The sequence below is a fragment of the Sminthopsis crassicaudata genome, chromosome 2, assembly GCF_048593235.1.
Source record: "Sminthopsis crassicaudata isolate SCR6 chromosome 2, ASM4859323v1, whole genome shotgun sequence".
NCBI classification, from domain to species: Eukaryota; Metazoa; Chordata; class Mammalia; order Dasyuromorphia; family Dasyuridae; genus Sminthopsis; species Sminthopsis crassicaudata.
This window is the reverse complement of record NC_133618.1, coordinates 38,392,959-38,403,399: the sequence shown is the minus strand read 5'-3', so window position 1 is coordinate 38,403,399 and position 10,441 is coordinate 38,392,959. Positions and strand designations below refer to the sequence as shown.

Sequence of the window (10,441 nt, the reverse complement as noted above, 5' to 3'; positions counted from 1 at the left end):
TGGTTTATTAAAGGAAACAAGAACCACATGCTATTATGATTAATAAAATAGTAAATAATAATAATTAGCATTATAGGGAGCCTTAAGGTTTGCAAAACATTTTACAAATATTTCATTTTATGGTCACAATCACCCTGGAAGGTAGGAAAGTAAGTACCATTGTTATCTATATTTTACTGATGATGCAGAAGTAAAATGATTGACCCAAGTCACATACAGCTAATAAGACAGGCAGGATTTGAAATGGGGTATTTTTGAGCCCAGCTCCAGTGCACTATCCATTGTACCACCTGGTATTTTTAATGATTCCTTACAGAAAGGAAAATACTTTCTGAAAATAGCTACATCCCAGACAAAGCTGATGAATCTTCTAATTAATAGAGAACTTAGAAAATGTTAGCGAGATGTCTGGCAGTCAGTCACTCAGTCAAGCAGAATCCAGATTTTTCCCAGCTTTTAGTTCAAGAAATCACCCTTGCCATGTCACTGGTCTCCTTTGAGGAGGGCCCACCATCAGCATCATCAGCAACAATAGCAGCATGCTTGCTGCTGCATTCTCTATGTGAGATTCTGTGCTAAGTGCTTGGAATGCCATGAAAGAAACAAAAAAGAACCCTACTTTCAAGGAGTTGACATTCTAATGGGGGAGCCAACATACAAACAACTGTACATACAAAAATATACACAACACATGGGAAGTAACTGATCTCAGAAAGAAGGTACTAGCAGAGGGGAAGGGGGATGGGAAAAGCCCCTAACAGAAGGAAGAATTACAGACGGGTCTTGATGGGAGCCAGGAGGCAGAAGTGAGGAGGAATGGCATTCCAGGTATGAGAGATAGTTGGATAACAGCATGGGAGTGGGAGGTGGAGTGTCATGCTTGAGGAACAGTCGGAGGCCAGTGCAGGGTGATAACTTCTGTGGACGAAAAGGAAAAGACCACCAGAAAAGGTGAGAACTTAACAAATGCTTGTTGACTGTTTGACTTTCTGAATGGAATAATTTGTCGATGATAGAAAGTAGCGTTACCATAAATCTTGAACAGAAGAGAGTGAGAGATCCTAATCCTTAATTAAGCTTTATGTATATACAGGTCTTGTATATACTTTTTATGTTGGGAATTGCTAGGACAGGTTCTGACGTTATAAACATGGCAGATGAAGGCACTATAAAAAGGCATGGTTTGGAAGATGAACCTCTATTTAATAAGGTTATAGTATGAATGATAACAGGCCAGCATTCACGAATGTATTATTTACCTGGTATTTACCTGTGTTTTATCACACAATGCTGTGTGTGAAAATTCTCTGGAAGGGACATCCCTTTGACTGAGGGGAATGGGCAGAATTCATGGATGACTCTTGGCAGAGTCCCTTGAGCTAGGACTTGAAGGAAGATAATTTTAATCCAAGTGTAAATTGTCACTAAAAATTGGCTAAAAATATTGGCAACTAAATTTGAGCAGCAGATGGAGTGGAATGAATGGGAAAGGAGAAAGAATGAGGAAATAGCATTAATTAAATAATGTGTCATTGGTATGAACGCTACATTGCAAGCCATTCAGGGGAAAGAAATTAAGAGCAGGGAAGGCTGGGATGGTCAGCACCTAGATTACTGCTCAGGTTTTCTGTAGGAGTACTATGATTCAGAATGGCGGAGAAAGGAAAGAGAGACTGGCTGAGTTACCTCTTGGCTGTATTCTCCACCCCTGATTAAACTCGCTAAATCTTTTTATTACCCACTGTTTAAAGTACATATCTACCTAAATGCACTGTTTGACATTCCTTTCATTTTTCTCTCTGGGAGCTGATTAAAAAAAAAAAAAAAAACAAGGTCGGTTGACCTTCATTAATTCTATCTGCCAATCAATGCCTGTTTCTGACTTCCCTGCCAAGGCATGTCTTTGGAGCTACCTGAGAGGAGGGTCACAAAACTGGGAAAAGGGCAGATTTCCTGTTGAAACTGAGAGTTCAGCGGACAAATGACTGGTGCATTTTACAACAAACAGAAGTGTTTACTCATGAAGTGAAATGAGGCAAGGAATTTGGTTTATTTGGAGTGAAAGTGATCAAGTTTGGGGACGTAAATTATTTGGAACATGGTCTTAATTCTCCACTTTACCTGAGTGTTTATAGACAAATACACACATAGATGTATATATACATATACATATATATGTATATATACATATATATGTGTATATATATATGTATTTATGCATATATAAGGACATATCAGTGAATAATTTTTTTTAACCTTTTTTCTCTGGAGAATAGTTATATACACCTACATGGGTGTAGTAAAGTACTTTGTAAACCTTATAGTGCTACATAAATGTCAGCTATTATTATTGTTGTTATTGCTAATAACAGTGATAGTAGTAGTGGTAGTGGGTAGGGATGATGATAGTAGAAGTACTAGTGCTGGTAGTAATAGTGAGAGGGGAGTAGTAATGGTAGTAGCCGCAGCATTAGTACTAATATTTGGTTGATCAATCGATAAACCATTATTAGGGGCCTACTATGTGCCAGGCACTGTGCTAAGCATGGGGGGATACAAGACATGGTTATAATCAAATAGAGGAAGATAATATAAAAAACCTGGACTAGGAGCATCATGAAGTTTAGAGAAATGGACACAGATTCTCTGGACACCCTCCTTAAAGGGAAGATTTGGGAGGAGGAAAAGAACATGGTGATATCTTTAGTGGTAAGACAGAATTCCTTCAACTTCTTGGTTCTCCCAGAGTTGTTCCCCCCTGTCTCTTGCCTAATGGAGACGAGGGCAGGTACAATCTTCCTTTTGTTTTTGTATTCTGAGCTCCTAGAACAGTGCCAGACACATGGCAAGGTTTAATGAATGCTTTGCAATTAAGAAAATTGCTCATAAATCTTTTAAACTATTTCTATCACAAAATTGTCTCTTGTGGCATCCTGTCAACAAGGTCTTCTGGGATGCTCCCAAATAGAATTCTTGGCTCGAGCAACATTTCCCCTGGAATTTGCCATGTTCTTCCAAGGAAGTGATAAGAAAGTTGCTTGATTCCATCAGTGTTCAACATGTTCATTGTGTGAGGTGGCTGGTGTAGTGATGGCCATTAGGGTGTGTTTTCCAGCGCAACTAAACTACCAAAAAAAACAAATAACAACAACAAAAAAAAACCAAAAAGGGAAAAAAGGAAATGAAAAACAAAACAGACAAAAATAAAAGCTATGTAATGTTTCTTTCAGAAAATCCTTATTCCCCCCCTTCCCCCCCCTTCTTTGTTTTTCTTTTCCTTTCTCCTTGGCTTCTTAAAGTCTCTTTGATTCTAATAATAGTAGAACCCTTATCAGGATAATTGTCAAACCTCCTAAATACAGCTAGGTCCTTAGTGTTGGATATTCAAAATAAGTCCCCAAAGTTCCAGATCCATTTTTTTTCCCAATCATACTGGCCAAGGGCTCCTTCAATAGAACTTTATTCTCCAAAAATGTTGGACCTAATGCAAAGAGGGACTTAAATGAATAAGAGAGATATCATGGAGCACTGGATGTAGATAGCCTCAGAGACTGGAGGATACATTGACTTTATGATCTAGGACATTTCTCAACTCCCGTTTTCTAGGTCAGTGGTTCTCAAAGTGTGGTTCAAAGAATTCTGGGAATTTCTGAAATCCTTTTGGAGGATCTACAAATTCAAAATTAGTTTTTATTTCTAATATGGTAAATATAAATATAATCTACATCAACAAAACCTTTTTCAGATCCTCAGTCATTTTAAATAATGTAAAGATACTGATAACAAAAGTTAGAGAACTACTGGTCTAGGTAACTATCAATTGCCAAAAAAAAAAAAAAAAATCCAGGGACTGAATTAGCTAAAGAATTCCCCCTCAGGGGATCCTTTTAGAACAAAAACATGATAAGATATCACCTAATAAAAACCCTCAAGATCAGGAATTCTTAAAGGTGTGTGTGTGTGTGATGGGCAATCTAGAGCAGTCTATGGACTCTTTGGAATAAGGTTTCTAAATACATACAATAAAACACACAGGATTACAAAGGAAAACATTTTCTAAATTTTATTTTTTTAGAAAACATGCGATATCTTAGGTATCAGCTATTGTAGCTTAAAGATCCATTACTCAATGGCTCTCCTCTGACCATCCATACGGGCCCTTGTATATTTCTACCTTTAGCCACTAGTTCCTTCTCATTGTGTTTGAGAAGCCAGAGTCACTGTGGGCCATGACACGTCCGGGATTTTGCTTCCACACAGTGTCTCTCAAAGACCTATTCAAACGCTTCGCTGCGGGGTGGAGGTGAGCAGGAGTTGTGCTACCATGAGCCCAAAAGACTCGCCAGAGAGGGGATGGATTTAAGACCTGCTGCTGTTCAATGACTGTGACCCGTTTGGGGTTTTCTTGGCAAAGACACTGGAGTGATTTGCCATTTCCTTCTGCAGCTCATTTTATAGATGAGGAAACCGAGGCAAGCAGGGTGAAGTGTGACTTCCTCAGGTTCACACTAGTCCGGTCTTCCCAGCTAGTCAATGTCTGAGGCCGGATTTGAATTCACAGAGCGGAATCTTGTGATTTCATGCCCGGTATTCCATCCACTGGGTCACCAAGTGTCCCATTAAAACATACAATTGTTTACCTTTTTGGGCTTGGTTAATGGTTTGGGCAGATTATGCGCATTTATGATGAATTTTATTTTCCCCAGCGGGGAGGGAGGGGCACAGTGGGAAGGAAAACAGGAAGTGCTTGTGATTATCAGTCAATAGATAAATAATTCGTCTAAAAACTGGAGACTATTTGCCTCTTGTGTCTGATGAGCGACCTAGCCAAATCCCCAGGTGGAAGAATAATTTTTGGTCTTTGAAAGTCTCGGAGGGAGCGCAGTCCGTCAGGAGGGGACCGACACCACCCTGTTGGCCGTTATTGAGGCCGTTTTCCCTAAGTACAGACACCTCTCTCTCCCAGCATCTTTATATTTATCATTTTCTGTTCCATCTGAGGAGCCCCCGGCCCTCACACAAAATTTGCAGTCTGAGCAGGGCTTTGCTGTGATCAGATTGACTCCAGGGCCCGGTCCTCCCTCAGCCTCCTCCGAGCCGCAGCAGACAAAACCGGCCTCCCGGAGGGGCCTTCTCTGCCTGGGATAGTGCCTCTACCTGGGAAGCCCAGCGGGCCCCAGAGCCCGTCCCTCCCCTCCCCCCCGCAGAACCCTCGTTCGGGCTGCATGTAAAGTCTCTTTCTTTGACTCGCCCCGCGCGCCGGAGGGGAAATATTGCTGTTCCCTCCGAATAAAAGGCCGGCTCTGTTAGGGAGACAAAGAACAATGGCTCCCCAGCTCCTGCCCCTCAGGTCAGCTGTCGTTCCGTCCCCTGGGTTTTAAGGCCCCCCCAATCCCTTCCTTCTGGGCGGCAGGCTTCCTCCGGGGGCTTGATGAGGGGGTAACTGTTCCCGGTGCGGCGGGAGCCCGCAGCTGTCGGGTCCCCTCTCCCCTCCGTAGTTTGTCTTTTCCTCCTCACCTGCCCTGCGGCCTCGGCCCGGGTTTGGGGAAGGGGGCGTTCCGCACATCGTCCCTGCGCTGAGGGTGCAGGGGTCCGGCGGGCGTGCATGCGTGTGAGCGCGTGTGAGCCCGCTCCCCCGGCCCCCTACCTGGGGGGCGGGGCTGGCTGGCTCCGGGAACCCCCCTCCCCTCCGGCTCTCCTCTCCAGCTCCTCGGCTCAGCCTCTGGCTGCGTGCCCACCTCCAGCACCGAAGAATGTCTCCAAGTGTTGAGAGCCGGTTACCATGGGAACCCGCAGCCGTTCGAGTTAATCATTTCCTGTGGAAAGTGTAGGGGGGGGGAGGTCAGAGACGACCGTGTGACATTCCAGCTTCTACCGGGCGGCCGCGGGGATGCCGGAGCAGGCAGTGCCCTGGAGCTCCTCCCCCGGGGGCTGGGGAGCCGCGGCGGCGGAGGGAGCCCGGGCTGGCCAGCCGGGACCAGGTGAGTCACCGGCCCCGGGGCCGCCCCTCCGGGGGGAGAAGGGAGTGGTAAAAGCCCCCCCGCTCCATCTGGACCACCACCTCCGGCTTTTCCATCCTCAGCCCAGCCCGGCGGAGTCAGCGCGTGGGGACGCTCCTGCCTTTCCCAGCTGAGCATCCCCAGGACCCCCCCTCCGGCTGCCGGGACCCCTCGGGGAGAGCCCGACGTGCTGCGGGCCGCGGTGGGGGCGGAGGCAGGAGGCGCTCTGGGAGGACTATCCCCCTCCTCGGCGTTTTCTTCCCCGCTAGTTTGGAGGGGCAGCCAGGGACAGAGGGGCGGGGCGGGTGTATGCTTTCTAGCTTCTCCAGGGGGATTTCGGCTCTTTAAATTCTCTCACTGGGTAGAGCCGGCCGCCAGCCCTTGGGGTGGGGCGTGGTGGGGGTCGACTACCGAGACCCCCTCTGGGTGATCTGAACCGGCGGCCCTCCCTGGGGGTGGGGCTGCGCGCCTCTGGATGAAGCCCGAGGAGAAATACCGGGGGGGGGGGGGAGGGGGGCAATCCTGGGCCTCGCAGAGGAGGGGTCCGGGCAGACCACGCAGCTCGGGGTCCTCCGCAGCTCCGGGGCAGAGCCCGGCCCGTTAAAGGGGTCAGTGCCTGGGGGGCTGTTTCCAAAGGAGGGGTCCGTGCGTTTAGAATTGGGAGGGGAGGGTCTCCGTTCTCTTCGGGCATTTGTCTTTTGTAAGGGGAGGCCCGCCCCGCCCTCCCACATTTCCGCAAGATCTCGGTCCCTCCCCCGATTTAGGCCCTAATTTCTTGTGGTAAACTAGTAGATTAATTGATCTCCCTCTTCTGTCCTCCAAGTATCCCACGGTTTCCACTGCCCACTTATATGTATATGTGCCCTTGCCCTCAGCGATTTCTCTTCTCAAACAACTTCGGTGGCTTTCTCTGTACAAATTCCTTTCCCCGGCATTCAGAGCCTTCCTGACGGGGCTCCGACCTGCCCCTCCAACACCTGGAGTGACTATTGACTGACCGATCGATCTTCTTACCCCATTCCGATACTGTGCTCCAGGCCAACTGAATTCTCTAGATCTCTTTTAGATCCTCCCCTGTAGCATCTTTGTGCCTTTGCTTTTACTGTCCCCGTATCTGGATTCTCCCTCCTCTCATGTCATCTTTTGAACTCCATTTCTTCCTTCAGAGACCTGTCCTGTGTCACTTCTTCCAGGAAGACTTCCCTACTTGACCCCAGCCAAATAAAAAGGATCTTTCTCAATTTTCTCATACTTGGTCCCTCCTTCAAACTTCACTGGATCAGGGAATTTAGAGATAGAAGGAACTTTGGAGGCCAGCGGCTGAGTGCACCGTGTACTTGAGTATTCTTGGCTGCAGCCAAATAGTCTTTAAGGCCCAAGGATTTCTATCTAGGGAGAACCTACTCCCACCTAGGCCATCCCATACCCAGCTAGGAAGTTCTGTGGTTCTATAAAGCCCAAATCTGCCTCTTTCCACACACTATGCCCCCATTTTTGCCCTCTGGACCCAAGTGGACCCAGCTGAATCCCTCTTTTCATAACAGGCCTTCAAATACTTGGAAAACAGCTATTTGCAGGCCATTGAGTCTTCCCCTTCTCTACTCTAAACACCCCCAGTTCCTTATATGGTATATGTTCAAGGCCTCTCTGAATGCCTTCCCGATGACCAATGTCCTTACCAAAACCTGGCACCCGGGACGGAACCTAATACCCCAAATATGGTCTAGCCAGGACAAAGTTCTTAGAATGTCATTCTTTTTATCATTCATGCATATTTCCTCTTGGTTAAATTATAATTGCAGAAGCAGGTCCATATTTTGGTATTTCTGGTATCTAGTATGGTAAATAACGCAACCATGATCATAATAACAAGTGGCATCTGTATAGTCTGTTAAGGATTTGCAAAGTGCTCTACCTCTGTTTATCTCATGTAATCCTCACAACAACACTGCGAGGTAGGGTGCTATTATTTTAATACATTTTACAGATGAGGAAACCGAGGCACAAAGGTGACTTGCTCAGGATCCCACAGCTATATTTAATTTAAAGAATTGTTCACCATGAGTACTTTTCCAACAGTCCTCTGGACCTTTTCTTTGACCAGGACCGAGTCAGCATATAGAAGTCCGTATTTTAGTGAAACTTCCATATTGAAGTCCATATTTAGATCAAGGCTTCCAAAGACTGGAATAATGAACCAAAGTACATTCTCCAACCTCCCCAGACCTTTCCCTTAGGGCTCAGCTTATCAGCCCCCCACACTGGGGAGTACAAACTTTTGCTAGCCTTTTGTTGTGTCCTTGACAGGGGCCAGGCCGAGGCCCATTGGAAACCAGGCCAAAGGAGAGAAGTTCGGCCATACTTCCCTGATCTCCACAGGCCACACCCACACACTGAACCAGGAGTGACTGCTGCCTTGGGCTGCTTCTGATCAAAATCTCTATTCCCTTCTCCTCCTGCCTGACTTTTGGGATCCACCTGTGTTTAGGGGAATGCTCACACCCATGTAGGTTAGTTCCTGGCCCATTACTTGTCTTAGGCTGAAGGTTGGTCCAGGTCACCATTAAGCTAAAAAGGTCTAGAGAGGTTGCTGGATAGAGAAGAGTCTTGTTCTCTTGACTCAAACTCGGAAGTTATTTTGGATTCCTTGAGGTTCTTGACCTCTCATATTCAACCAGTTGCTAATTTTACTGTTTCTTCCTGTCCGATATTGCTCTGAGTCACTCTTTCCTCTTATGCTTTCCTTCCCTGGGCTTTCCCTGACCGGGGCCTCTGAGTGCAACCTTCCCCTTCTTTTTTCGTCATATCAATCATCTGCCCCAGAACACTGGAATCAAGGTTCCCTTTGGAATCTGCGGCTGCAATGTTGGAGGCCCAACTGTAATCTCTAAAGGTCCCTCTTCTCCACTCACCTTGGTCTTCTGCCAGCAATAGTTAGAGCAACTCATGTGTCTCCATTTCTTTAAGCATTGCAGTGTCCCTGGGAGAGCTAGGCAGTTCAATCTTAGCCCCATTTTATAGATGAGGAAACTGAGTCCAGAATTGAGTGATTTGTCCAGATTCACATGGCCAGGATGCATCTTTTTTTTTTTTTTTTTTTTTGCTGAGACAATTGGGGTTAAGTGACTTGCCCAGGGTCACACAGCTAGGAAGTGTGAAGTGTCTGAGGCCGGATTTGAACTCAGATCCTCCTGACTTCAGGGCCGGTGCTCTATCCACTAGGCCATCTAGCTGCCCCCAGGATGTATCTTGAATCAGAATTAGAATTCAAGATTTTTTGCAGTGCCTCATTTTAGGTGAATGGACTTATCCGTTAGCATATAGCTAGAAAAAGTAGAATTGGAACTCAGACTCTGCTTCTTCAGTTTTGTGTGTGAATGTTAATTAATATCCTTCTCTCTTCCTATTTCAGTAGTATTCTAAGCTTTTTAAAGCACATTCTCATTTTCATTTAAGCCTCACTGCAATCCAGGGAATTGTTATTATTCTGTTATATATCATAAATTTATTTGTATATATTTATGTAATAAGTATATATATATATATAAAATATATATATGAACATAAATATATGAAAATAATATAAATATATAAATAAGGGATTGTAAAATGAACACGTTAGCCCTGGGCAGCGACTAGGTCTAGAGTTAGGAAAACCTGAGTTCAAATCCAGGCTCAGACATTTACTGGCTCAGTAACTCTAGACAAGTCACTTTTCCTCCTCTCAGTTTCCCCAACTATAAAATGGTGATATCAAACAAACCCATCTGGAAAGATTGTTGTGAGGATTACATGAGAATATTTGTAAAACACTTAGCACAGCGCCTAGCACACAGTAGGTGCTTAATAAATGCCAATCCCCTCTCCTTTCCTCCATTCCTTTCTAATCAGCTTATGTGTGGAGTGGAGAATCCACTATTGAAGCAGTGGAACTCTTTATTCTTCAGATTTGTGGGATCACTGCTCTAGAACAATCTCAGAGGTTTCAAATAAATAATCCAGGTCACATTGGCTGTGAAAACTCAAGCACAGCCAAACCAGATCAAAATATATTTGAGAAATATATTTAAAAAAAAATGCAACAAAACATTATGTTGCTATGTGGTTTCCTGAGTCAGCAGTGCCTGCTGGGATCCAGATGTATAGGTTAATGGTCCCTTCTCCCTCTCTAGTTCTTTTTGGCTTTGATACCATTTTACAGATCTCTTTACCTGAGCTATCCCACACATCTCCTCCTCTCCATTCCCTTGGCTTCTTGGCTATTCCTCTCACTTGGTTTGATTCCATTACAACTTTGTGTTAAGCCAACATTAATTTTTTTTCCAATTGTATTTTTCCAAATACATGTAAAAGCAGTTTTCAACATCCATTTCTGTAAGATTTATGTTCCAACTTTTATCTTCCTCCCTCTCTTCTCTCCCCTTCTCCAAATCAGCAAGCAA

At 45.2% G+C, this 10,441-nt stretch overlaps 1 protein-coding gene across 3 annotated transcripts in view; it reads left to right on the top strand.

The window, feature by feature from the left end:
* Window positions 1-855: 855 nt before the first annotated feature.
* KIFC3 (kinesin family member C3) overlaps window positions 856-10,441 on the top strand; it is a 56,117-nt gene continuing 46,531 nt past the window's right edge. For 2 of the 3 annotated variants that reach the window (XM_074285872.1, XM_074285868.1), the window contains exon 1: window positions 5,850-5,981. The gene's annotated coding sequence lies outside the window, so the exon portion shown is untranslated. Of the gene's footprint in view, window positions 952-5,849; window positions 5,982-10,441 lie in introns of those variants that run through there. The other variant, XM_074285866.1, reaches the window with a different exon arrangement.